Source organism: Myotis myotis, unplaced genomic scaffold, assembly GCF_014108235.1.
Source record: "Myotis myotis isolate mMyoMyo1 unplaced genomic scaffold, mMyoMyo1.p scaffold_m19_p_2, whole genome shotgun sequence".
Taxonomy (NCBI): domain Eukaryota; kingdom Metazoa; phylum Chordata; class Mammalia; order Chiroptera; family Vespertilionidae; genus Myotis; species Myotis myotis.
The window spans coordinates 191,143,112-191,167,817 of record NW_023416324.1 but is presented as its reverse complement, the minus strand read 5'-3'; positions in this window follow the sequence as shown (position 1 = coordinate 191,167,817).

Here is a 24,706-nt window from a genome sequence, read left to right as displayed (position 1 = left end):
TATATGTAAATTTATAGTACCTATTAATGATCAGAAGGTTCTAATTTTAATAAAATCTAATTCATCATTTTATGGTTACTTCTGTTATTTACTTTTATAATGTACATATTATTTGGGGAAACTGTATTTATAAATATATAAAAAGAACTTGTTTAGGTGATAATATACATGGAATTTTAGAATTTATTTTAAGTGAATTGCTAAAATTTAAAAGTGTTATCCATTTTTGTAAGCTAATCTTTCATCCTGAGATCTTGTTAAATTGTATTATTATATTAGTTGCCTTGTACATTATTGTGATTTGCTCTATAACAATCATGCCATCTACAATTAATGACATTTTACTTCTTCCTTTTCTAGCTAAATTACTTTTATTTCTTTTCTTTGCTCTATTACAATGGCTAGTATCTTAAGTTCAATGTTGATTATAAATAGTAAATGAGGATTCTCACCTTGTTCTCAGTCTTATGGAGAAAACATTTAATTTTTCAGTATTAACTGGAATGGAACCTATAGCTTTTTCTTAGTTGCACTTTATGGGGAAGGATGTTTATAGTGTTTTCCTGGATGGTGTAATTAAAATAAATAAAAAAATTATTATGTGCCTAAATAATTAGAATTTTAGTGAAATATAATTGGCCTTTGCAATAGAAAAGATCGGTCTGTATAAAATACGAAGCATAGCACAATGATTTTGGAATATCCACTGGTTTGTAAAATTTAACTGTGTACCAGAATTTTAGCACTATATGGAAAACTAAAAATTTTCCTGGATTGGGGTGATTGATGTTGATTCCACTATTATAAATGGATCACTTAGAAATGAATATGCTGTACATAATTTAGTCTTTTACTAAGTAAAATTAATGAATTTAAAATAAAATGTAAATATTTCATATGTAAATTATAAAATCTTTTCCAACAACTCTTTTGCTATATGTTTAAAATAGGGGGCAAAGCAGGAGACACATGAGCATGGTAAAATGTTGTTGTTGATTAGTTCTATTGAATTTTTTTAAAACTTTCCTTAACGTAATCATGCCATCTACAGAGTGTTGCACAGACCTCTCCATAACCTCTGGATTTGCTATTGCTTTTAACTTTGATGAGATAATAATATTTCTTCCAATGCTATTTATAGTTATTATTATTATTACCTAAACAGATGTCTGGTGGCATATGGATATTTACATTTATCCTTACAATAACATTGTTTGATTTGATTACTAAAATGCCCTTATGCCAGCCTTCTTTTGTCCTGGAAATCTTAAATGTTTAAATTTTCTGTAGTAGCAATAAGTAAGTATAAATAAAACAAAAATGCAGACAGATCTGCAGAATTACAGATTTCAGGATTTAGTCTGTTTGATTCAGAATTAGTGCATTGGAAGCAAAGGATTGCAATCTGGTACCCCAGTTAGGACCTAGTAATGTACCGTGGGTTCAATAAACATGACTTAAAACACCTAAACTTTCTTATTCTGTTTCCAAACAGAAAAATACTAAAGTGCAATCTTGCAGCAACCCTTTAGTTTTATAAATTTTCTATGGTCTGATACATTGTGATTTTGACATATGTGCTTTTTTTGTATGTCTGAGCCCATGATTTCTTTCAACTTTTAATTACTTTTATTGAGAATGAATGAATTCAGTGATATTTGATACTGACCAATGCTTTGATATTCATTTTCTGTTGATTTATTGGAGGAGTTATAAGCAGTATAAAATGTAGAAAACATTATAAACTTTATAAAAACATTAACATAATTTTAATATAATAGATAGCAAAATAAAAACACTTTTAAATTTCTGCAAGAGATTATAGGCAGGATATTTGGCATTAATGTTTGGTTCTGAAAGTTATATAGTAATTTAATATATGGCTAATCAGAAATATTTTACCATTTTTATTTCATTTGATATTTTAACTAAGTTTTCCTTTATTTGTCGCTATCTTCAGAGTTTTAAAATAAATGCCACCAAGGAATTAGGAAGAATCTTGAGTGCCTCACATGAATAACAATATAATTCTAGTTGCCAATGGTGCTTTGATTAATGTACTGGAGAAAATCACTTAGGCTTCATATGCTGGAGTTTTAGACTTCAGTGTATCATAGCTCCTATTCTTATGCTTCTAAGTCCTGAGTGGAAGCTTTATATATCTCTTGATAATTCTGTGCAGAGCCAAGTGACAAAACAGTTGGAAAACATCTTCTTGCTAAACACCACATCTTACATTAAAAAAGAGTCAACTGTAAGATGCTAGGATTATGTATGCCCACAAGATAACAACTCACACACACAAAAAAGCATAAATGTGGAGGGTATATACCACCAATGGTCATCAAATGAATAAAAATATCTATAAAAGTTAATGTCAGCAGAAAGCTCTTAAAACAATTTCACATTATGGAAGCATCATCTTGATTAAAAAATATGATTTTTTTAAGAGAATATTCACTAAATCCTGATTTTCAGTGCCAGCAAACAGTCAAATCCTGTTTTTTGTTTGTGACATCACTGCTTTTTAACACACTAGTTATGTAACAGTGTGTGGATAAACTGGTTTTGAAATCACTTTGGTAAATGGTCACAATGGTATTCCTTTTCCAGCAAGTGTTGATAACAAAAATATCTGCATACAGTGATTATTTTTAAAATACTATCTTTAAGGAAAGTTAAAAGTTCTTGAGATTGCCTATAAATAGAAACATATAATTCTAAAAGCATTACAGTTATATGTTTACTGACTCTAAAGATCATTTTTCTCCAAAGTGACCAATGAAAATGTTCACAGCCTTAAAATATAATTTGATATTTATCTTCGCAAATTAGAATGATAAGATTTTTCACTTGTTCCTCTATGGGTCTTAAATGTAGGAGTATTAAGAGAACTTGTAAACATTAAGAAAGCCTGCTAAAGGCTTTCATCACTGATCCTGTCTAATAAAAGAGAAACATGGTAATTAGCATACGTCCGCTACCCTTCCCATTGGCTAATCAGCGAGATATGCAAATAAACTGCCAGACAAGATGGCGGCCGGCAGCCTGGCAGCTTGAAGCTAACATGAGGCTTGCTTGCTTCAGTGACGGAGGAAACCAACGTTCCCCGCTTGCCACTGCCGGACGCTGAGCTTGCAGTTTGAAACATTGTTACAAATACAGGAGCTAAACAAAACCCCAGAAACCTGCTATCAGCCAGCAGGGTCTCAGAGCTGGAGTTGATAGTGTTTCGATTATAGAACCCAAAAAAACCAGATACCTGCTTTCAGCAGCCCGAGTCCTAAGAGCTGGAGCCAGAGATAAAGCTGGCCCAGAATGAAAAAAAAAGAAAAAAAGGACCAGTTGGGAGCTTCAGTCACCCGCCAGCCTGAAAACAGTGCTCAGCCCCTCACCCAGGCTGGCCAGGCACCCCAGTGGGGACCCCCCCCCCTGAAGGGTGTGTGACCAGCTGCAAACAGCCATTATCCCCTCACCCAGGCTGGCCAGGCACCCATGCAGGACCCCCACCCTGATCCAGGACACCCTTCAGGGCAAACCAGCCGGCCCCCAACTGGACACCAAGCCTCGATCCTATGTAGTAAAAGGGTAATATGCCTCCCATCACCAGGATCAGCAGAGCTGAGAGGCCTCCCAGCACTGGGATCAGCATGACAGGGGGCAGCACCCAAACCCCCTGATCGCCCTGTGGCTCTGTGTGTGACAGGGGGCGGGGCCACAACCTCCCTATCTGCCCTGCTCTGTTCGTGACAGGGGAAGGCACCCCAACCCCCTGATCAGCCCTGCTCTGTGCCTGATAGGGGGAGCTCCCCAACCCCCTGATCACCCTGTGGCTCTGTTTGTGACAGAGTGCAGTGCCCCAACCACCCCCCCGCACCCCCACGGGCCCTGCTCTGTGTGTGACAGGGTAGAGCCATAACCTCCCCATCGGCCCTGCCCTGAGTGTGAGAGTGGTGGCGCCCCAACCCCCTGATCGGCCCTGCTCTGTGCATGACAGGGTATGGAGCCCCAACCCCCCTGATGGGCCCTGCTCTGTGCGTGACAGGGGCAGCACCCCAACCCCCTGATTGGCCCTGCTCTGTGCGTGACAGGGGGTGGCGCTGCAACCTCCCCATCGACCCTGCCTTGAGTGGGACAGGGTGTGGTGCCCCAACCCCCCAATCGGCCCTACCCTGAGTGTGACTGAGGGTGGCATCACAACCTCCTGATCTGCCCTGCTCTATGCATGACAGGGGGAGGCACCCCAACTCCCCAATCAGCCCTGCTCTGAGCCCAAGCAGGGGCTACACGTAGGCATTGGGCCTGCCCTCTGCCACCCGGGAGCAGGCCTAAGCCAGCAGGTTGTTAACTCCCAAGGGGTCCCAGACTGCGAGAGGGCACAGGCTGGGCTGAGGGACCCCCCACCCCGCCCTCCTGAGTGCACAAATATTTGTGCACCAGGCCTCTAGTTTTCTTATAAAGCAACTAGAGGCCCGGTGCATGAAATTTATGCAGGCGGGATGTGTCCCTCAGCCCAGCCTGCATCCTCTCCAATCTGGGACCCCTTGAGGGATGTCCGACTGCCCGTTTAGGCCTGATCCCACCGGGCAGTCAGACATCTCTCTCACAATCCAGGACTGCTGGCTCTCAACCACTTGTCTGCCTACCTAATTGCCCCTAACCACTTCCAACTGCCAGCCTGATCACCCCCAACCATTACCCTGCCAGTCTGATCGACACCTAAGTGCTCCTCTGCTCATTGCCCCTAACTGCCGTCCACTGCCGGCCTAGTCACCCATAACTGCCCTCCCTTGCAGGCCTGGTCCCTCCTAACTGCCTTCCTCTGGTGGCCATCTTTGACCACATGTTGGTGGCCATCTTGTGTGTTGGAGTGATGGTCAATTTGCATATTACCTGTTTATTATATAGGATAGTAAATCCAGAAGTAATTCTGCACCACCACATCTTTCTCTGGTTTGGTATCATCATATCAAGTATATTCTAATAATAGTTAAAATTTCAATGCAGCATATAATATTCATTTTTCAAGTTTTAAAAATATAGTTAGCATGCAATATTATATTTATGTCAGGTGTACAACATAGTGATTCTACATTTATATTCCTTACAATGTGATCAGCAAGATATGAGTAAAAACTATCTGCCACAAGACAATGGTGTTATGTCATAATTGACTGTATGCCCTCAGCTATACATTATATATCCATGAATTATTTTGCAGTTCTTTGACACACCATTTTGCATACTCAGATAAATATTGATAATAGTACATGAACTTGGACAAGTCACTTCACTACTCCATATCCTATTTGGAAAGTGGGTTTATAATACTATATTCCCATGAGATTATTGTGAGGTTTAAGTGCATGTAAAACATTTAGAATAGTGCCTGGCACTTAATACGTGTGAAGTGAGTTTGACCACTTTTATTGTTATCTTGGAGAAGAGAGTTCCTGGATGAGAGGTAGCAAAGACAGAGTCTAAGGTTCTAACAAGCTAGTGTGGAAGAAAGGGCTTAATGGGAATAAAAGTGGTGATAGGAAATGAGTTCGATGATTAAGATTCAGGCAGGTCTGGTATAGAGTATTAAAGATTTATAGCACAAGTTAAAGGTAGTGGAGGATTTTGAATATGGGAATTTATAGCTTAAAATATCAATCTGACTTTTGGAGTCAATTGACTTTTGGAGATAGTACGGTAGCAGTAAAAGACAGTTGAGAGATGATGATGCTTAAACTAGTACAGAAGCACTAGAGATGAAAGAGTGGTCAATAGAATGCAGTAATAGCACTGCATATTCTTGCACATGTTTTATGGTCTTTGTCAGTCAATAGTATTTAATTAAGGTAGTGCTATGTGACAGGCACTACCCTATATATAAAGATATAGCAATGCACTTATAGAGAAAAGAAGCAATAGGTACAATCTGTATGTGCCAGGCACTTAATGTAAATCTAAGAATAAAGAATAGAATCCTTGGCCTAGAATCTGAGAAAATATGACTAGGTAATTTTAAAACCTAGCAGCTCCTAACATGAAGTGCAGAAGGAACATGCAGTAAGGCACCAGTATACCATGAAAAGATTCAAGAAAATTTTCCAGAGATGTTTATACATACAATTTAACAGAAGGATAGACTTTGCACTGCAATTAGCTCTCTTCAAAATGAATAATAAAGATTTTATTTAATGATGTTTAGATATTTAAGCATTACTAAGAAGTTTGCACTACTATTTTTAAGTTATTTGAAGGAAGGGCCAATTCTGTGCTTCTTTTTTTTCCTATACAGTGGTGTCTAGCAGAGTGCTTGCTTTATTGTATGACTAGAGGCCCGGTGCATGAAAATTCATGCACTGGAGGGGGGGTCCCTCAGCCTGGCCTGCCCCCTCTCACAGTTCAGGAGCCCTCATGGGCAGGAGGAGACCTGGCGATCAGGGGTAGGCGATGCCCCATCACACCTCTGCTGCAGCCACTGTTGGCAGCGCAAACCTCGGCCGGCCCTGTTTACCTGAGCCTCAGGCAGCCCTGGGTGGCTGGGGGGCTGAGGGATGGTCCAGCCTCACTGTGCACCTGCTGCCCCCCCAGTGGAGCTGAAAGGACTGGGGGACTCTAGCGGGGCTGAGGGGACTGGGCACCACCATTTTGTGGCTGTGGGCACCGCCATCTTTGTGATGGTGTGACAGTCAGTTTGCATATTCCCGCTTTATTAGATAGGATGAGTTGATTCACTTAATTTTGTAGGTAGTCTATATTCTCGGGCATAACACCTTATCCTTTTTTCCCCTCTGAGAAGAACCTTATCAAATTCTTCTAGCAAATCTTCTACTGTATCCTGGATAACGGATACTGGCAGTTAATGATAGCAATTTTTGACCCAAGCTCTATGCAAACCCTGATAAGAATAATATTTAACAAGGGAATGAATCATGGTTTCTCCTTTTATAACAGGAAAGATGGTTATTTGTGTTCTTTCAGATCTTCAAAGAGGATCAGGTTGAATAATTAAAAGGAACTTTCACAGTAGTGTGATAAATTCAATTACTTACATAAATAAAATGCAGAATTTTAAACACACATGACAATACAATGGAGAGGATACATTGAAAAGCTTGCATGAATTTTTATAATCCTCATTATTTTGGATTGCTAGAACTGTCACAGGAGAATGGCTTCCTAAAGAATGTGGAGATGTTCCACAGAGCTTAGCATAAAAGTAATTGGGAAGACTTAGGTACATAATCAATTCCAAAATATCAAAACAAATTTTCCCATTCTTTCTAAGTAATAAAATTAACTAGAAATATTTGAAAGAAAATGGAATGTTTTACAAACCAGAACTGTTCAGAAGTTTAAATTTTGATTTGATTTTGAATTCTATTTAATACGAATGTCTAAAATAATCAGAATAATTCTTTGCCAGTAAAAAGCCAAAGGCATTTCCATAAAAATGCTGACCTCATAATAAGATTTATTTCCCATTATTCTATATCTACTCTAAAGTGTATCTTCTGGTATTTAAGAACATTGCATGGGTTCCTATGATTGTTATGATCTTTGGGAAATTACATAAACTTTTTGATAAAATAGAAGTATCAACATCATAAGGTTCTTATGAAAATTTAACAAGTCATGAAGATAAAAAAAACATTTATCACTCATTCTGGCTCATAGTAGGTCTATTGATTATTAATAAACCTATTTACTTGCTCTTTGGAAACATAGTAAGATAAATATTTAGGATGAATTAGGCCAGTGCTTTTCAATTAAGCATGAGCATTTGATACATGTGGATAATTTTATTTTATGAAAAATATCTGGACCCACCTCTAACCTGCTGTTTCATAGTTTCTGGAGGTAGCAGTAAACCAAAATTAGCAATTGCTCTCACAGATCATTGTTAACCTGTTTTGCTTATTGCTAAGCCTCATGGTCATCATGGATCAGGAACAGAGAGACAGCATCTCTGGTCTAAAAGGTGTTTTCTGATTCTCTTATGGTCTTGCTTCTTAGCCATCACTTTCTGAAGCTGTATTTTTCTGTGAAGATTGAGAGTTACATGAACGCATATATTCTCATGATATTTAGTTAGTGTGGAATGGTAGAAACAAGATTCTATTTTTTTATATATTTTTATTGACTTCAGAGATGAAGGGAGAGGGAGGGAGAGATATTAACATTGATGAGAATCATTGATCAGCTGCCTCTTGCATGCCCCACACTGGAGACCAGGCCCGCAATCCAGGCATGTGTCTTGAGCACGAATCAAACCCTGACCTCCTGAATCATAGTTTGGCACTCAACCACTGAGCCATGCTGGCCATGCACAAGATAGATTTTTAAATAGGCCAGCTTGGCCACTCATTATCAATAATTATTCTATCTCCTTGGTCTTGAGTATTTTCAATAGTAAAATTTTATAATGTGTATATTTTGTGAAAATTAGATTAGATTACATATATAATGTGCTTAGAACAGTACTTGTTATAGCTGTAATTTATAGGTATTACTCTTCTTTTTCATTCTCCATTCCCTTTGAATCCATGCCCTATCCCTCTAGTTGTATATTGTTAGCAAACTCTTTCTTTAGTTTGCATGTACAATTAGGAAGAACTCACAGGTTATCATAGCAAGGTGTTTAAACATAACTTTTAAAAGCAGTAATTCACAATCAAACAAAAGTCACTCTTTTAAGATTTCTGCTATTTAGTGATATATCATCTCTATATATAAAAGTCTAAGGGACTGTTTTTGACTGTTCGACCTGTAGCTATGGCCCTCTCTGGCCACCAGGGGGCAGACTCTCAATGCACAGGCATGGAAACATGGAACAGACTGATGAATCTCAGAGGGAAGTAGGGAGGGAGGAGGGCAGGAAGAGATTAACCAAAGATCTTATATGCATATCAGAGGCGCAGTGCCCGGATTTGTGTACCAGTGGGGTTCCTCTGCCTGGCCTGCAGGGATTGGCCCAAAACCAGCAGTCCAAAATAACCTGAGGGGTCCCAGATTGCAAGAGGGTATAGGCCAAGGGACCCCACCAGTGCACGAATCCATGCATTGGGCATATATATATATATAAAACATTTGGTAAACAAGATTCCATAAAAGATTTTAAAAGCACCGGTCATAGTTGAAAGGCTAAATTATATTTTACACTAAAGTCTGAATTTTGTGATTTTCTTACTTTCCCCATCTTGATTCATACTTTTAAAAACCCAGTATTACTTATTTTTATGAGTCCTTAAACAAACAAAACATTCAAGGTTTAATATTTTAACACTTCAACAAGTGCTGCATCTATAAGCATGTGTTAGTTTCTTTAATATGTTTACTACATACCTCTTATTTTTGAAATTAATGTTCTGGATAAAAATCAGTTAGATTGTACAACATATTAAGCATATTTCTCCAAGGGTATAAAAAATTAAAGTTATAACTCTTAATAGCTCCTCTTAGAAAATTGCTCAGAGTGGTGTCTCATACTTAATGTACCATAGTTAATGAAAGGTCTGAGATAACTTATTTGAAAATTTGGCTTATTCTATACAGAAGGAAGACAACTCCTCCACCCCTTCAATAACCCCCAAAAGCATCAGTCTAAAAAGTAAAAATGATTACAATTGTAGGCTGCTAATGGAGAGCATATGGGTTTGCATTTAAAAACAAATAAAATCAAAGTTAAATTGTTCTTTTATTATGGAATGAATGAGTAACTATTTTCCAAAAATACTTTTATTTTTTGGATATATTGTCACACTAGAATATGGTAATAATAAAAGAAAAGCAAAAGCATTTGTTTTACTATAAGGCCCATATCAATTATTTAGTGAACAACAGTGCCTGAAAAGGAATATATGCTGATCCAAAGAGACCCATTTTTATCTCTATTTGTTGAAGAATGTCTGATTAGTTACATATTATACATACTCTCTATACAAATTGCACGATTACAACAAATTTAGTATTCATAGCATCCGGCATTCCAAAAAAAAGACAAAGAAAAAGACTTAAAAATAGGTGCTATGAACGAAGAAAAAAAGGAAGAAAGTTTCATCAGTCATTCATGTATTCCAAATCTTCTGATCTGCAGGCAGCCTCTGCTCACTAGACTACCCTTGCTTAGGAGATATACTTGAGTATACATTTAATGCTCTTTCAAGATGAAAAAAATAAGTTAATACTCTAATTTAATACCATTCTATTTTGAAAATGGTAAACATTTTGGTAGATAGTTGGCATAGGGTTCTATTCCCTGTATTATTATATTTCTATTTATATGTTATAACTCATGTGGATTTTAATGCTTTATAACTTTTCTGTAATCCATATGTATAATTTATTTTTGTCTGTTAGGGTTTTGATGAGCTATGAAATGTGAAAGCAAGCACATATAAATTATTTTGCAACAAACATTTGACAGAGGCAAGGCTATCAATAAATATTTTTCAGCAGAATGCTAATACTATGCCAAAACTAAAAGTTGAAAATTGCATAAATAATGCATTAGTGACTGTCTTTCCAAATTGAAAATAATCTCCTTTCAAAACATTCTATGAAATGGCATATTCACAATGGCTGATATAAAAGCTGAAAACACAGAAACATTTTATTTGAAAATAGTAGCATTTTATTTAAGGAATACAAATGATTAGTTATAAATAAAAGCCATAAATAAAAAGTACCCAAAACACTCAGATATAGTTTAGACACATCTATCCAGGAATTTAGCCATGATTGTACATATTTCAGGGAGGTAGTTATATCAGTACTGCATAACCCATGGACACAGACAATAGTGTGGTGAAGTGCTGGGGCAGGTATGGGCTAGAAGGGGTCAATGGGGAAAAAGGGGAACATTTAGAATACTTTCAACAATAAAGATTTGTTTTAAAAAGAATAAATAGGAAAGATAATGGTAACTAACAAAAATTAATCCAGTAAATTAGGAAATGAATGTTTAATAATTTTAATCTCCAAATTTTTATTCATTTATATTTATCCTAAATTTCAATATCATAATCCATCATAACATCATAAATGTTGGAGTTGAAGTAGACCAATTATGTATTATCCATTGCCAATATTATTGCTGATTTATTTAGCATAGCATATAATTAACTAATAAATTAATGTTTGAAGGTTGATTACAAATACGACAAATCAACTACCCTATCCCAGACACCTGATGATATTTCATTTTATCTTTCATATCTCACGAGTATACTGTGATCTAAATCTCACACTATTTGGCAAGATTTTTTAAAATCTATTAATTATTTTATATTATTTATTAGGCACTTCTACATTTGGAGGAAAATCTACTTTATAATTTTGACTCACTGAATTCTTTTATTCAATACAATTCTAATTTCGAAAGATCAATAATGTGGCAGTTGTATATGAGAAAAATATAAAGATAACATGGAATTTGGATATCATGGATTTAAATTATTCTACAGGTACTAGTATATAAATGTATATATTTATTTTTTAACAATTCACTTTTTCTTATAATATGAAGTTTCTTTTAACACAAATAATATATTAGAAATGCATTCACTTGTATTGAGGTGAAATTGTTTTCTTGTAACTTTTTTAAAAATATATTTTTATTGACCTCAGAGAGGAAAGGAGAGAGAGAGAGAGAGAGAGAGAGAGAGAGAGAGAGAGAGAGAGAGAGAGAGAGAGATGATCATAGAGAATCACTGATCAGCCAGAAACCCTGGGAATGTGCCCTGACTGGGAATGAAACCTTGAGCTCCTTGTTCACAGGTTGATGCTCAACCACTGAGCCATGCTTCTGGGCTAAACAATTCATTTTTAATAAGAATTGTAATCCATATAATAAGAATATTAATGGAGAAAGTTGGTATTAAGATACAACCTTCCAGTTACAGAATATATAAGTACTGGAGAGTGTGGCTCAGTTGGTTGGGCATCATCCTGTGCACCAAAAGGCTGTAGTTCATTCCTGGTCAGAGCACATACCCAGGTTGCTGGCTGGATCCCCAGTGTGGGGTTTGCAGGAGGCAACCAATTGATGTTTCCCTCTCTCATCAATCTTTTCCTTTCCCTCTCTCTTCCTCTCTCTAAACAATCAATAAAAATTTTTTTAATTAATAAAATTTAAAAAGAAAAAATGCTGGAGATATAATATACAGCATGATGACTATAGGTAACATTTCTGTATGATATATTTGAAAATTGTTAAGAGAGTAACAATTCCTTCATCACAAGGGAAATAATTTTCTTTGTTCCTTTGCTTTCTCTTTTTATTGTATCCATACAAGATGATGGATGCTAAACTTATTCTAGTAATCATTTCACAATATATATGTCAAGCCATTATTCTGTACACCTTACACTTACACAGTGATGTAAATGAATTATATCACAATAAAACTGGGGGGAAAAGAATATTAGTGATTTACTCCCTTTTCTTGTCAATAGCTCTCTTTTAATAATATATGAGACACTGGTTACAATGGTGAGTGAGTTATCTACCAGCTATCTATAATTATGAAGGTAGTTTATGTTATTATTTAGACTTGTCAAATTTCAATGAAGAGGCACTACTTGATTCACACATAAATTATTTCAACAAAATATTCAATTGCTTGGAAAAAAAAAAGGTGTTTATGTAAAAGGATCCATTGTCTCAACTTCAGCACCATTACAGCTACTAGCTAAATGAAGATTTAAGGTTAGACTTTCAAATTCAAAACCCACCTTTTGTTTTTGTTTTTTTTCTGAGAAGCAAACATGTAAATGAAGTTTACTTCTCGCTATTAACCCCTGACCCAATTTAATTACTCATGCTTTACAAATGCTCCTTGTTTATATAGTGGTTCATTAGATTAGTTAAAAAGTAACTAGAGAGAGACAATAATGAAAAGGTGAACTGAAGTTAAACACAGTTTCCACCTGAAGAAATCACCTTCATTAAAACGCCTTGTTCATCTGAAAAGTTTACCTCAAAATGCTATTAACTCTGACTTTTTGCAAATATTGCAGCTGTTATTTTGCTGTCTTTTGACATCAGAAAGGAAAGCAAACCAAAAGTAAAAAAAAAGCTTCATCTGGTATTATTAATATGAAGTACTTTTTTCAAATTTATATTCACCTTTGATTGTATTTTTCACAGAGTATTAGAATTAACACTTACTTTGTTAATGATTGTAAATGTTTAATGTTAGAATTTCTAATTTGTAAAGAGAAATTGTAAGGAAAAAACATCTTTGATAAAAGAATGTATAATTAATAATACATACAAAATTGGGTGGTCTTTTTCTAGTATGTGTTTGAATATGCATGCGTGCAGAATGAATTAGAAGCCATTATGTCTTCAAAAATAACTTTTTATCTTTTTCAAAAGCAGTTGTTGAAACAACTAGAAAAATACAAAATACAGATAAAAGAGGAAAAACCCCTACACATGTAGAGCATGTACATTTCTTAGTATGTTGTAATTCTATAAAAATAAAATGTTATATGCTATTTTGTATCAAGCTTCTCTCCCTGAGCGATTTGTGGTGGATATCTTTAAATGTTATCTGATATGCAGAAAATTCATTATTTTTAAATATTTAAAACAATTTTTATTTACACAAAATACATATTTTTATTGATTAGTAGTGACTTTGAGTCTAGTTTATAGTCCTTGTGAAAAATATTTCAAAAATATGCTTGTAATTTATCCTTATATATTGTTATTTCAATTCCAGGATATAATTTTCAGAAAAGGAATTGCTGGAATGACAGCGACATCAATATTTAATTTTCTAAGAAATTGTCCCTCTAATTTTCTTTGAAGATGTGGATTTTTAACTTTTTAATTTAAACTATATAGAGTTTTCATATCGGGTTACATTTTAGGTTGAATTATTACAATTCTCTCCTCAAAGTTACGTGTAATGTGCATACTGATGATCCTTTGCTAGTTTATCATTTTCTTTCTGATCATGTTTAATTTTTCTTCATTTCACTTAATTTTGTATGCTATTCTGAGCTCTGTTCTTACTGTATTTTCAGCAGTGATTGTTCTTTCCTTATGTGTTATTGCCATAATAAGTAGTTTATTGACATTAATAATAGGAAGAGAGCAAAGGGGAGGACAGACATTATAAGCATGGTCATCCAGGCAGCTTTGCCAGAAAGCTTTAGCATCAGGCTGCCCAGGGAACCACTGGTCCATTCCCTGCAGATCAGTGTGGGAAGGGATGGAACAAAGGCGGAGATGGGCAGATTCCCAGTGAAATCAGGGTGATGAAGGGAAAATGCTTGCCTATAGGTCTAGCTCAGGGGACAATGACTGACTTGGCTACAAGCATGGATCACTGAAAGCACATGAAATCTTGGAAAATTAAAATCCCCAGACAAAGAATTCCCTCTCTCTAGTCCATGCTTGCTCTTGTTCCTTGATCTCTCTTGCTCCTCGACCCGCATTTGCCCATGGGTTCTCACTCCATAGCCATGGCCTTAAGCACACGAATGGCCCATGGCTATGTGGACCCCACCTGCAATGGATTGCAGCTGGGAACACCCCTAAACTAGGCAGATGATAGCCTGGATTGCACTTTAATAGTAATAGGCAGCAGAAAGTCTGGCCAGTGCCTTAATTCTGGTCCTCCTGAAGACAAGATTTAACTTTTTCCATGGCAACGGGGATAAAGATGAGACCTTGGACTGGAACCCCCTTACTTTTATATCATCTATAAAACTTTCCACAAAATCCCACACTCCCATGGGGGTCTCAAGAAATTCTCTTCCTCAAAAAACCCCATGAACTCCACTTCCACTGATAATAATGCTTTTCAATTGGTTTTTATTTCTGTAATGGCTTTATTTTATTTCTCAATCTTTTTCTTGAACTATTTCATTCTGTTACTTATTTTGCTTCCCTGGACATTTTCTGTGTCTCACTCATTCATTTTTATTTTGATAATTGCTTCATTATGTTTTTTTTTTTAATTCACAATAATATGCAGTCATACATCCTCAGTGGTAACATATTAAGGTAGTGTATTCTCTGACTTTTATTTATTTATTTTTATTAGTAAATATTATAACATATTTGATCTATCTATCTATCTATCTATCTATCTATCTATCTATCCATCTATCCAATTTCTTTTTTTTGTTTTTATTCATCTTTGTATGAGTTTCTCTTTTCCTGGAATATTTAGAAGGTTCATATGAAAAGTAGCAAGTGATATATTCCTAACAATTATCAACTCTCCTTATAACACTGGATTGCCTTTATGTGTTACAGTCTATTTAACATTTCTCTTCTGAAGAAAAACAGATTTCACTGCAGGATATTCACAAAACAATATGTTTTTTCAACTTTTTTTTTTTTTTAAAGAAGACTATTTTTTTAAACAAACCTCAAAGTTTATCATTCTTGTCAACGTATTAGCTATTCTTCATGGATTTTTTATATGTTTTCAACTGATGTTTGATAAAATGGTTGTTTACAACATATTTATTGTGATAAAATATGTGATAATTCATGATAGGTTAAAAATTTTCAATTTAATACTATGTATCATATTCAAATTTTATATATTTGTATTCATATATGTATTTGAGTGTATGATATATACAGATAAACATATCTGTAGTATGTAGATATGTATGTATGTGTGTGTGGTATAAGGTGTGTGCAGACACATGCATATATGCAATACTTTGGGTACATATGTAATGTTAGTGGATTAGTTTTGAAGGAAGATTTTTAAAATTTTACCATGAGCATATATTACATTATTTATTCACCAACTTGGTGCACAAATTCATGCATGGGAGGAGTCCTTCGGCCTGGCTGGCGATTGGGGCCAATCAGGGCCGATTGGGGGCCATCTTGCCCATTCCAGGGGGAGGGACAGCGGGAGGTTGGCCATCTATGGGAGATTGGCTGTGGGAGCACATTGACCACCAGGGGGAAGCACCTGTGTTGAGTATCTGCCCTCTGGTGGTCAGTGAGTATCATAGCCACCAGTCGACCGGTTGTTTGGTTGACTGGTCTTAACAGTCACTTAGGCTTTTATATGTATAGACTAGAGGCCCAGTGCACAAAATTCGTGCACAGGGGGTATGTCCCTCAATCCAGCCTGCCCTGAACCCTCTCCAATCTGGGACCCCTAGAGGAATGTCTGACTGCCCGTTTAGGCCCGATCCCAGTGGACATCCCTTTCATAATCCAGGACTGCTGGCTCCCAACCGCTCCCCTGCCTGCCTGCCTGATTGCCCCTAACCGCTTCTGCCTGCCAGCCTGATCACCCCCTAATCACTCCCCTGCCAGCCTGATCAAAGCCTAACTGCTCCCTTGCTGGCCTGGTCACCCCCAACTGCCCTCCCCTGCAGGCCTGTTTGCCCCCAACTGCCCTCCCCTGCCAGCCTGGTCACCCTTAACTATCCTCCCCTGCAGGCCTGATGGATCCCCTGCCCGTGTTCTTGTGGTGGCCATCTTGTGATGACATGGGGAAAGCCAAATTTGACCACATGGGGCAGCCATCTTATGTGTTGGGAGTGATAGTCAATTTGCATATTACCTCTTTATTAGATAGGATAGGCTTTTATATGTACAGATGTAAAATGATCATTTGTACTGCTGCTCAAAGCCAGATTGGATTCTACTATTTTCATTTCATTGGCAATAGCTCTGTGCTTTTTCAGCTTAAGTATAGTTACCTAATTATTTCATCCTAGATTTTAGGATTATTCAATATACCTTATTACTGGTCATATATCCTCTTATAGGACAAAAGAATAATACAATCTACCACATATGTATAAGAATGCTTTTCAATTGCTGTGTAAAGAAAGGTTATAGAAGTATGGCTATACATTAAATTATGAATAAGTTCACTATCACAAAGGAGATGCTGATGAGAAAAGCACACCTACTATTGAAATGATCTAGGAATAAGTCAATGTTGAGTAATAATGAATTCAAGGTAAAGTTTTATATTTAGGTCAAGAAAAGTGAGCAACTAGAAGAGATTTATGGATACAGACTAGATATTGTTGGTATTTAAATTTAGTTTTAGAGCAGTGTTCATGATAAAAGCCACCAAATACAAATTTCTTTTGGGAAGAGAAAATAAATTAAGTGGTTTTATAAATGGGAAAATGTAAATGTGGAGAAAAATAAGATTGCACTTAAAGAAAAGATGTGTAATTTTCTACATGTATTTACTAGTCTTTTTCTATGTTGACTGCTTTCAAAATATGTTAAAACAAACCTGATTATTTGAATAAAATGTTCTCCTGGGATTCTTTACTTAACCTATTTACTAAGTATTCATCTCTATTACCTCTAAAATTCCTTCACACAAATGCATTTCACACCTATAAAAGGTTACTGCCTTTTCTAGGGAGTATTGGTGCCTAGTTTTCCTGATTCTAACCAAAACCTAAGTAGGTCAATGTCTTGATGAAGGCTCATTCCAGTGTCACCATGGAAACATCATTCCATCAGTGAGATAATGAGCTGATAATGAAGATAGCAATTGAATAAGAGACTTAACACAAACAGTGAGAGATGCACTCAAGAGGTGATTTGCTGGAGAGAACAATGGTAACAACCAAAATACCAGGTCATTCATGTGCAGTGATGGGACAAATTGTACATAATCTGACATCAAGGTATTATGTTTGTTCATTGTTAGCTTTGCCACTGATTTGTGATGTTCCCTGCATGATATAAAATACAGTTTTTATTACCCCTTTGGCCTGTTGTTGAACTTTCAGGTCTTAGGAATCAAAGCAAAGATATAACATATCATTGTAACATAAAGAATAAATATATAAAAAATAATACACATTCATAAGTGAGTCACTTAAAATAGAAGCTATTAAGGAAGTGGGGCCCATGCACATCTTGTGCTTCATCTCTCAGAGCTGCTATTAAGTTGCTAAATCTGTGGCTAAACTCGGCACAAGGTCAAACCATACACATCCTGAAGTTACAAACATCTTAGAACAATAACTCCTGTGTTGACACATATGGACTTTGCTACCTTTTTTTAGTTTTTGTGTTTCTCATTTGCATATTGGAATTAACCAATACCTGCTAACCTAGCCAGGATCCTTCATTGTGCATGAAAAAAATTACATTTGTTTTTTAAGTTTGGCCTTTACAAACCCTGCCTTTCTTTGTTCTCCCCAGAGCGCAGCTGGGTTGCTACCTGCATTTGCATCTTGGTCTGCAACACTTTAAGACCCTCTCAAAGACTTTTAATTTATTTTACAGCTTTGGATATTTATTGGTTAACATCTTTGGTGATCCCAAATCACTGATCTTTTCATGTGTGAGGTGTGTAAATTTTAAATGGCTGAAGCTTGTTTAGAAGATCAGCAACTACTTTATGATAACAGCGATGTTCCATGGTAGTTTTTTACTGTTTATGAGAGTATGTACATTTGATTGTAGTAGCACTAGAGGCCCGGTGCATGAATTCGTGCTGAGTGAGGTCTGGCCAGCCTCTGCCCCGATGGGGGCTAATCGGGGCCGGGCTGACCAAGGGGGAGGTTGGCCATCCAGCTCCTCTTTTGATCAGGTTTGGGGGGGTCGATTGGGAGCTGTTCTGGCCAGGGGGAAGGGCCGCAGGAGGTTAGGGGGCCAATTGGGTGCAGCACGTGTCATAGCGACTGGTCATTTCTGGTCGTCCCATCTTCCCATCTTTCTGGTTTCTTGGCTTTTATATATATATATATATATATGTATTCAAGCTAACTTAGCTAAAACACTAATGGAATATGTAGCTAGTCTAGTGAAAAATAGGTGGTAAGGTAGGCTTGGCAGCTGTTTTGTGCCAGCAGTTAAAATACGTCATCATTATCTCTCTTTTATTATTGGCTATTTCACCTGAAGGACTGACTTCTCATTATGATTACAAGATATCTGCCTAGAGCTCCCAGATCTTCGTTATTCCGTAACTAACTAACTAAAGGGTAAGATCCCCAGATGAAATACAGAACAACCAGTTAAATTTGAATTTCTAATAAACAGCATTTTTTTTAGTGTAAGTAAGTCCTATGTAAAATTATTCATTATTTACCTAAAATTCAACTAATCCTGTGTTTTATTTGCTGAACTTGGCAATCTTGCTAAAGGAAACAATATAATTTTGCTTTTAAAAACTGAATAAAAGCTTTTTTTCAGAAGTTCCCGCATAATATCTTCTCATGTCTCATTTTCTTGATTTTGTCATGTATCGATACCTAAGTGAATAATGATTGTCAGGGGATGAGATTCTGGATCACTGTAGTTTTTGCTTAGTGTGACCTGCAAGTTGCACTAAGTTTCTGGGGAAGCATAACCTAAAAATTTGGATAGTTATGAAGAAAAGGGTACTGACTAACTGTTGAGGAGATATTTATATCTCCTCTAAGTTCTTTTGGTTGGTGTGCTCTAAGATGTGTTTGGTTCATTCCCATCCCTGGGCAGAGGCAATATAATGTAGTTTCAAATAATATGGAGTTTGAAGCCACATACACTGTCTGGATCTTCTATGTATTAGCAACAGAATTTTAGACAAACTGCTTAACCTCTCAGTGTATCAATAACCTTATTTCTGAAATAGGCATTATAATAATATATATTTCATAATAGTTTCTATTTAATGTATATAAAGTACTTAAAACAATCATTGGCATATAGAAAACCCTTATCCTATATAATAAAACCCTAATATGCAAATCGACCGAATGGTGGAACCACCTGCGGAATGACCGGTCGCTATGACGCACACTCACCGGTCAGGGGCAGCTCCTGCATTGAGCCTCTGCTCCCCAAAAGGGGAGTGACCTGGGTTAGCAATTGGGGGGCAAAGGGTCAGTTGATGGGTGGCGCCAGGCCGCCTGCCAAGGCAGGTGCCAGTGGGGGTCTCCCAATCACCTCCCCAGTCGGTCGCCCCACAGATTGCCTTCATTGCCGACCCTACCCTATATATTGGGAACAGTCTCTTAGATTTAAAAATTAAAACCTTGCAAGGCTACTCTAACACTGGAAAAATAGGATGATGCAGCAGTTAAATGCATGGACTCTGGCTTGCATATTTTGTGGTCCGCCCTGATTCTGACACATAACTGTGTGACAAAGCCAATTACTTAACTTCTCTCTGCTTTAGTTTTTCCACCCATAAGATGGGGGAAAATGGTACCATTGCCTCAGAAGGATCATGTTATGTACTACTTTTTGTAATCAGGGCAAAAGAATGTGGCTGCCCATACAACAGCAAGATGCCTTTCACCTGTATGAAAAGTATGGTCACTGGTACATGCAGAGTCCCAGATTGAGAGAGGGATGTCTGACTGCCAGTTTAGGCCTGACATCCCCCGAGGGGTCCCAGGTTGTGAGAGCACAGGCCGGGCTGAGGGACCTCCCGCCATGCATGAATTTCATGCACTGGGCCTCTAGTCTTATAATAAACAGTAAGAGGAAAACACTTAAAATGATATATATAAAAATCTACAATTGATCTACAAATTAATATCTACACTAATAAAAGAGAAACATGCAAATTAGTGTTACTCTGCTATGCCCACCAGCCAATCAGAGCTACTATGCAAATTAACCCAACAAAGATGGTGCTTAATTTGCATACACAGGCATGGAGCAAAGACTGAAGGCTCCAGCTGGAGTGAAGACTGAAGATTGAAGACAGAAGACTGAAGAGGCTTGGCTTCTCCACTGCGCCTGGATCAAAGGCCTGGGTCCTGGGTGCCAGAGGAAAACCGGTGCCAGCAGCCAGGGGAAAGAAGGCCTATTGCACAAATCTTTGTGCAACAGGCTTCTAGTTATTTCATAAATATTTTACTTTAGAACTTGTTGCAAGGTACCCTTAAAACATTATATAAAGCTGTTTCTGAGCATCTTATTGGAAGAAAATTTATTGGAGCTATGGACATCAATTTAGATACATATTGTAATTTGGCTAGTTCTTAATAGTGTAATTTTTTCTATTGTAGCAAGAACACTTAACATAAGTTCTACCCACTTAATAAATTTGAGTACAATACAGTATTGTTAACTATAAGCACTGTGTCATATTGTTAAATATAAGCAGATCTCTAGAACTTCTTTATCTTGCATGACTAAAACTTTATACGTGTTCCAATTGCACTTAGCATAATGTCCTCCAGGTTCATCCATTTTGCGTATGTGACGGGATCTCTTTATTAAATATTGAGTAATATTTTATTGTGCTTATATGCTACATTTTTTAATCCATCTATTCATTGATGGATATGGATCCTGATTTTAGTTCTTTTACATATATACCCAGAGGTTGGATTTTGGGGTCACATGGTAGTTCTATTTTTAATTTTTGAGGAACCACCATGTTGTTTTCCCTAGTAGCTATACCATTTTCTATTTTCACCAAGAGTGCATAAGGGTCAGTTTTTCCACATACTTGTTAACACTCATTGAATCAGCATTGTACTGCCATACAAATAGACATATAGACCAAAGGAACAGAATAGAAAACCTACAAGAGTGCTAATAATACACAATTGGGAGATAATAGTATTTTCAACAAATGATGTTGAAAAAGCTGGACATCTACATGCAAAAGAAAAGAATCGGATCCTTGTCTTTTGCCATACATATTCTACATTTGGATTCTTTTCAGAATTGTCTTCAACTGCCATTTCACAGTGACTTTCACCTTTCTAACTGTAGCACAGTGGTAGAGGTCTTCTAGGCTCTCAGTTTGGTTACTTCTCTTGACTCTAAAGAGCAAGGCAAGATTTTATGTAGAGATTCTGTGGAGTCTCACCCTGCTAAATGGAGATGGAAGGATATTCAAGAGTTCCAGCTAATCCCTTTTGCCAAATAACAATGCTAATCTTCCTACTTTTCTTTACCGGAGGTCACTGATGTTAGAAAAGAGTATTCTGAGGAATATCTCCTTCCTAAATCTTAGATCTGAAGTGTCCAAAGATGTATAAAATACCTTTACTTCCAGTAAACTTTGTAGTCTATGCAAGTCAGATTAAGATATATACCTAGATTCTTGCTTTTCTATCTGTGGCTTTTTCCCATAAGAACTCTTGGGACCAAGTCTGGGGGTATTTCCTTCTATCCTTTAAGTATCTGTTTGGGAATTCCCTTTTGTTAAACTCTATAACCAGATCCTAGTTCTTTATTTAATAAATGCAAAGAATAAGGAATATAAAAATATTTTATTTTTATAAAGCTTTATATTCAAAAGCTAAGTAATTTTTTATTCTTAGCCCTCTTTCAAACAAACTACTTCCAATCGTGAATTTAATTAATGAATTCTTTAGGATATTTATGAATATGGAGGTAATCCTTAAGGTCAAATGTCCCTAATGATCATTTTGATGGCCTGGACTTTAGAAGAATGAGTATTTTTGGAGAAAGTTTCCCAAGTTTTGATTAGAATCTCAAAGTAGTTGAAAAATGTTTTAAATTTTGGTCTAAATTTCTTAATCTCATAAATTTCATGCCAAGGAATAATTTAGGTGAAATAGCTATAAGATGTCCATATTTTTTGTAGTTGTATCTGAAAAATGATCAAGCCTAGGAAAATGAATGAGCAGCTTAGTATTATAAGGTGGAAGAAAAAAAAAGAAAACCTTAGCCACCAACTCTGGCATATCAGAGTATGTTGTATATTTGAAATGTTATTACCACAGTAGAGTTTTAATTTGACTTTTGCGTGTGAACACCTCTTTTCAAGCACTAGCTCTACCATTTATTATCAGAGACATGTCACATAGTCTTTCTAAATTGCAGTGCCTGCATCTATATAATGGCCCACATAGGCAATATGAGAACTATGGGAATAATTTTTTATATTTAGAATATAATATGCTTGCATGCATTAATATTAAGGATATACTTACCTGGGAAAAATCTGCTGTTTATTTGAGTATAGAGAAATTTTTAGAGACACAAAGTATTACATATTTTTGTTAATTGCTAAATTAATAAATTAATGAGCTCTAATATAAAATATAAACAGAATATTATATTTAAATAAGACTTTTTGTCCAGATTAGAGTACAAAAATATGAGTATTTTTGGTAGGTAATACTAAACATCAGCTCATTTTCCTTACAGTAGGATTGAATTTCAATAAAGATGTATATATTGTATATATATGACATGGAGTTTCTTAAAGGTGATGACATTTTAAATGGTTTTCCAAATTTGAAAATAATTTTTAAAAGAAAATTTAAAGGTATAATTTATTTTCTATACTAAATAAAGCAAGTTCTAAATAACATACAACTTTTCTTTAAAGTGCCTTAAAATATGCTTTATATTTAATTTTTTGTCACTAGATGGCATACTATATGTAAAAATAAAGAATTCATTAAATTATAATGAGAGTAAGTTAGGACAGATAAACACAAATATGTAAATTGTCAGAGAATACCATCAAGTTCAAGTAACAATAGCCAGGAAAACATTAGAATTTATTATTTAAGGCCTTATTTCAAGGTAAATTTTGTCACAACAATTTAATGATAACCAGGTGGAAAGTAATCTAAATTTTCATTTTTAAGCATAAATGTAAAAATGTCATTAAATTTTACTATAGAGAAAAATTCAAAAGACTGTCACACTAAGTGAACATCAAATGAATGAAAGTAACTTGGTTACTTTCAAGAAGAAAGGCACAGGACTTGAATAACCAAATGGAACCTCCTCTTTAGCTGAAAGATACTGAAGCTGCTGTGGGTGACAACATTGGCTATATTACCTTCATGCTGTTCCCTTGCCACACCAATGCCTGCGCTCCAGACAACACCATCAACCTGATGCACAGATGGCAGACTACCTGCACTACCACACCAAGTGCTCTAAGGCCTCTATGCCCACATGCATGCAGGCAAAAACATCCGACTTCCTCAAGGTGCTGAACCTGCTCACCCAGATGCCCAGAAGAAAGAAATGAAGACAATCACTGGGAAGACGTTTTCATCCCTCTAACTCTTGTGACAATCTTTTGAATTTTTCTCTATAGTAAAATTTAATGATATTTTTACATTAAGGAAGGGGCTGGCAACTGAAGGCTGGAACACTTACAACTGGATAATAATAGCTTTTAATGTTGCACCTCTTCAGGTTCTCAGAGGATTCTTCATTTTGGTTCCATTTTGTACACGTTTGGAAAATAATCTGCAGAGAGGAGCTGTACTTGCAAGGACTTGATGGTTCCAAAGAAATCCACCTGATCACCTGAATTCCTTTTTGTTATCTTCCTGCCCTCATTTCCCTTCCCTCCACCCTTCTTCCAAACTCTCTTGCTTTGCAGTATGTTACTGGTAACGAGTTGCAGGATAATGCAATTTTAACTTGTTTTCTCCTGAGTATTTGCGTTCAAAACTCCTGTATCTAAAGAAATACGGTTGGGGTTATTAATAAAGTAAATCTTATATCTTAAGAAAAAAACAAGTCAGCTGAAATTGTTGCAGAGTGATTTCCACTGCGTTCTACTGAACTGTCAGGGATCCAGTTGCTCAGTTCAGATTCAAGTGGGTAGAGAAATAGATCACACATTTCAGCGAGGGAAGTGACAAAGAATTTATAATTCTCTTTAATCTGCAACATAATGCCCACTAGCCATAATTATTTGCATAACTCTCTCATGTAAAAGTATCTTTCTCCCTACAAGTCATGAAGATTTTCCTCATTAGCCATCATACTCAAATCGAGAATATT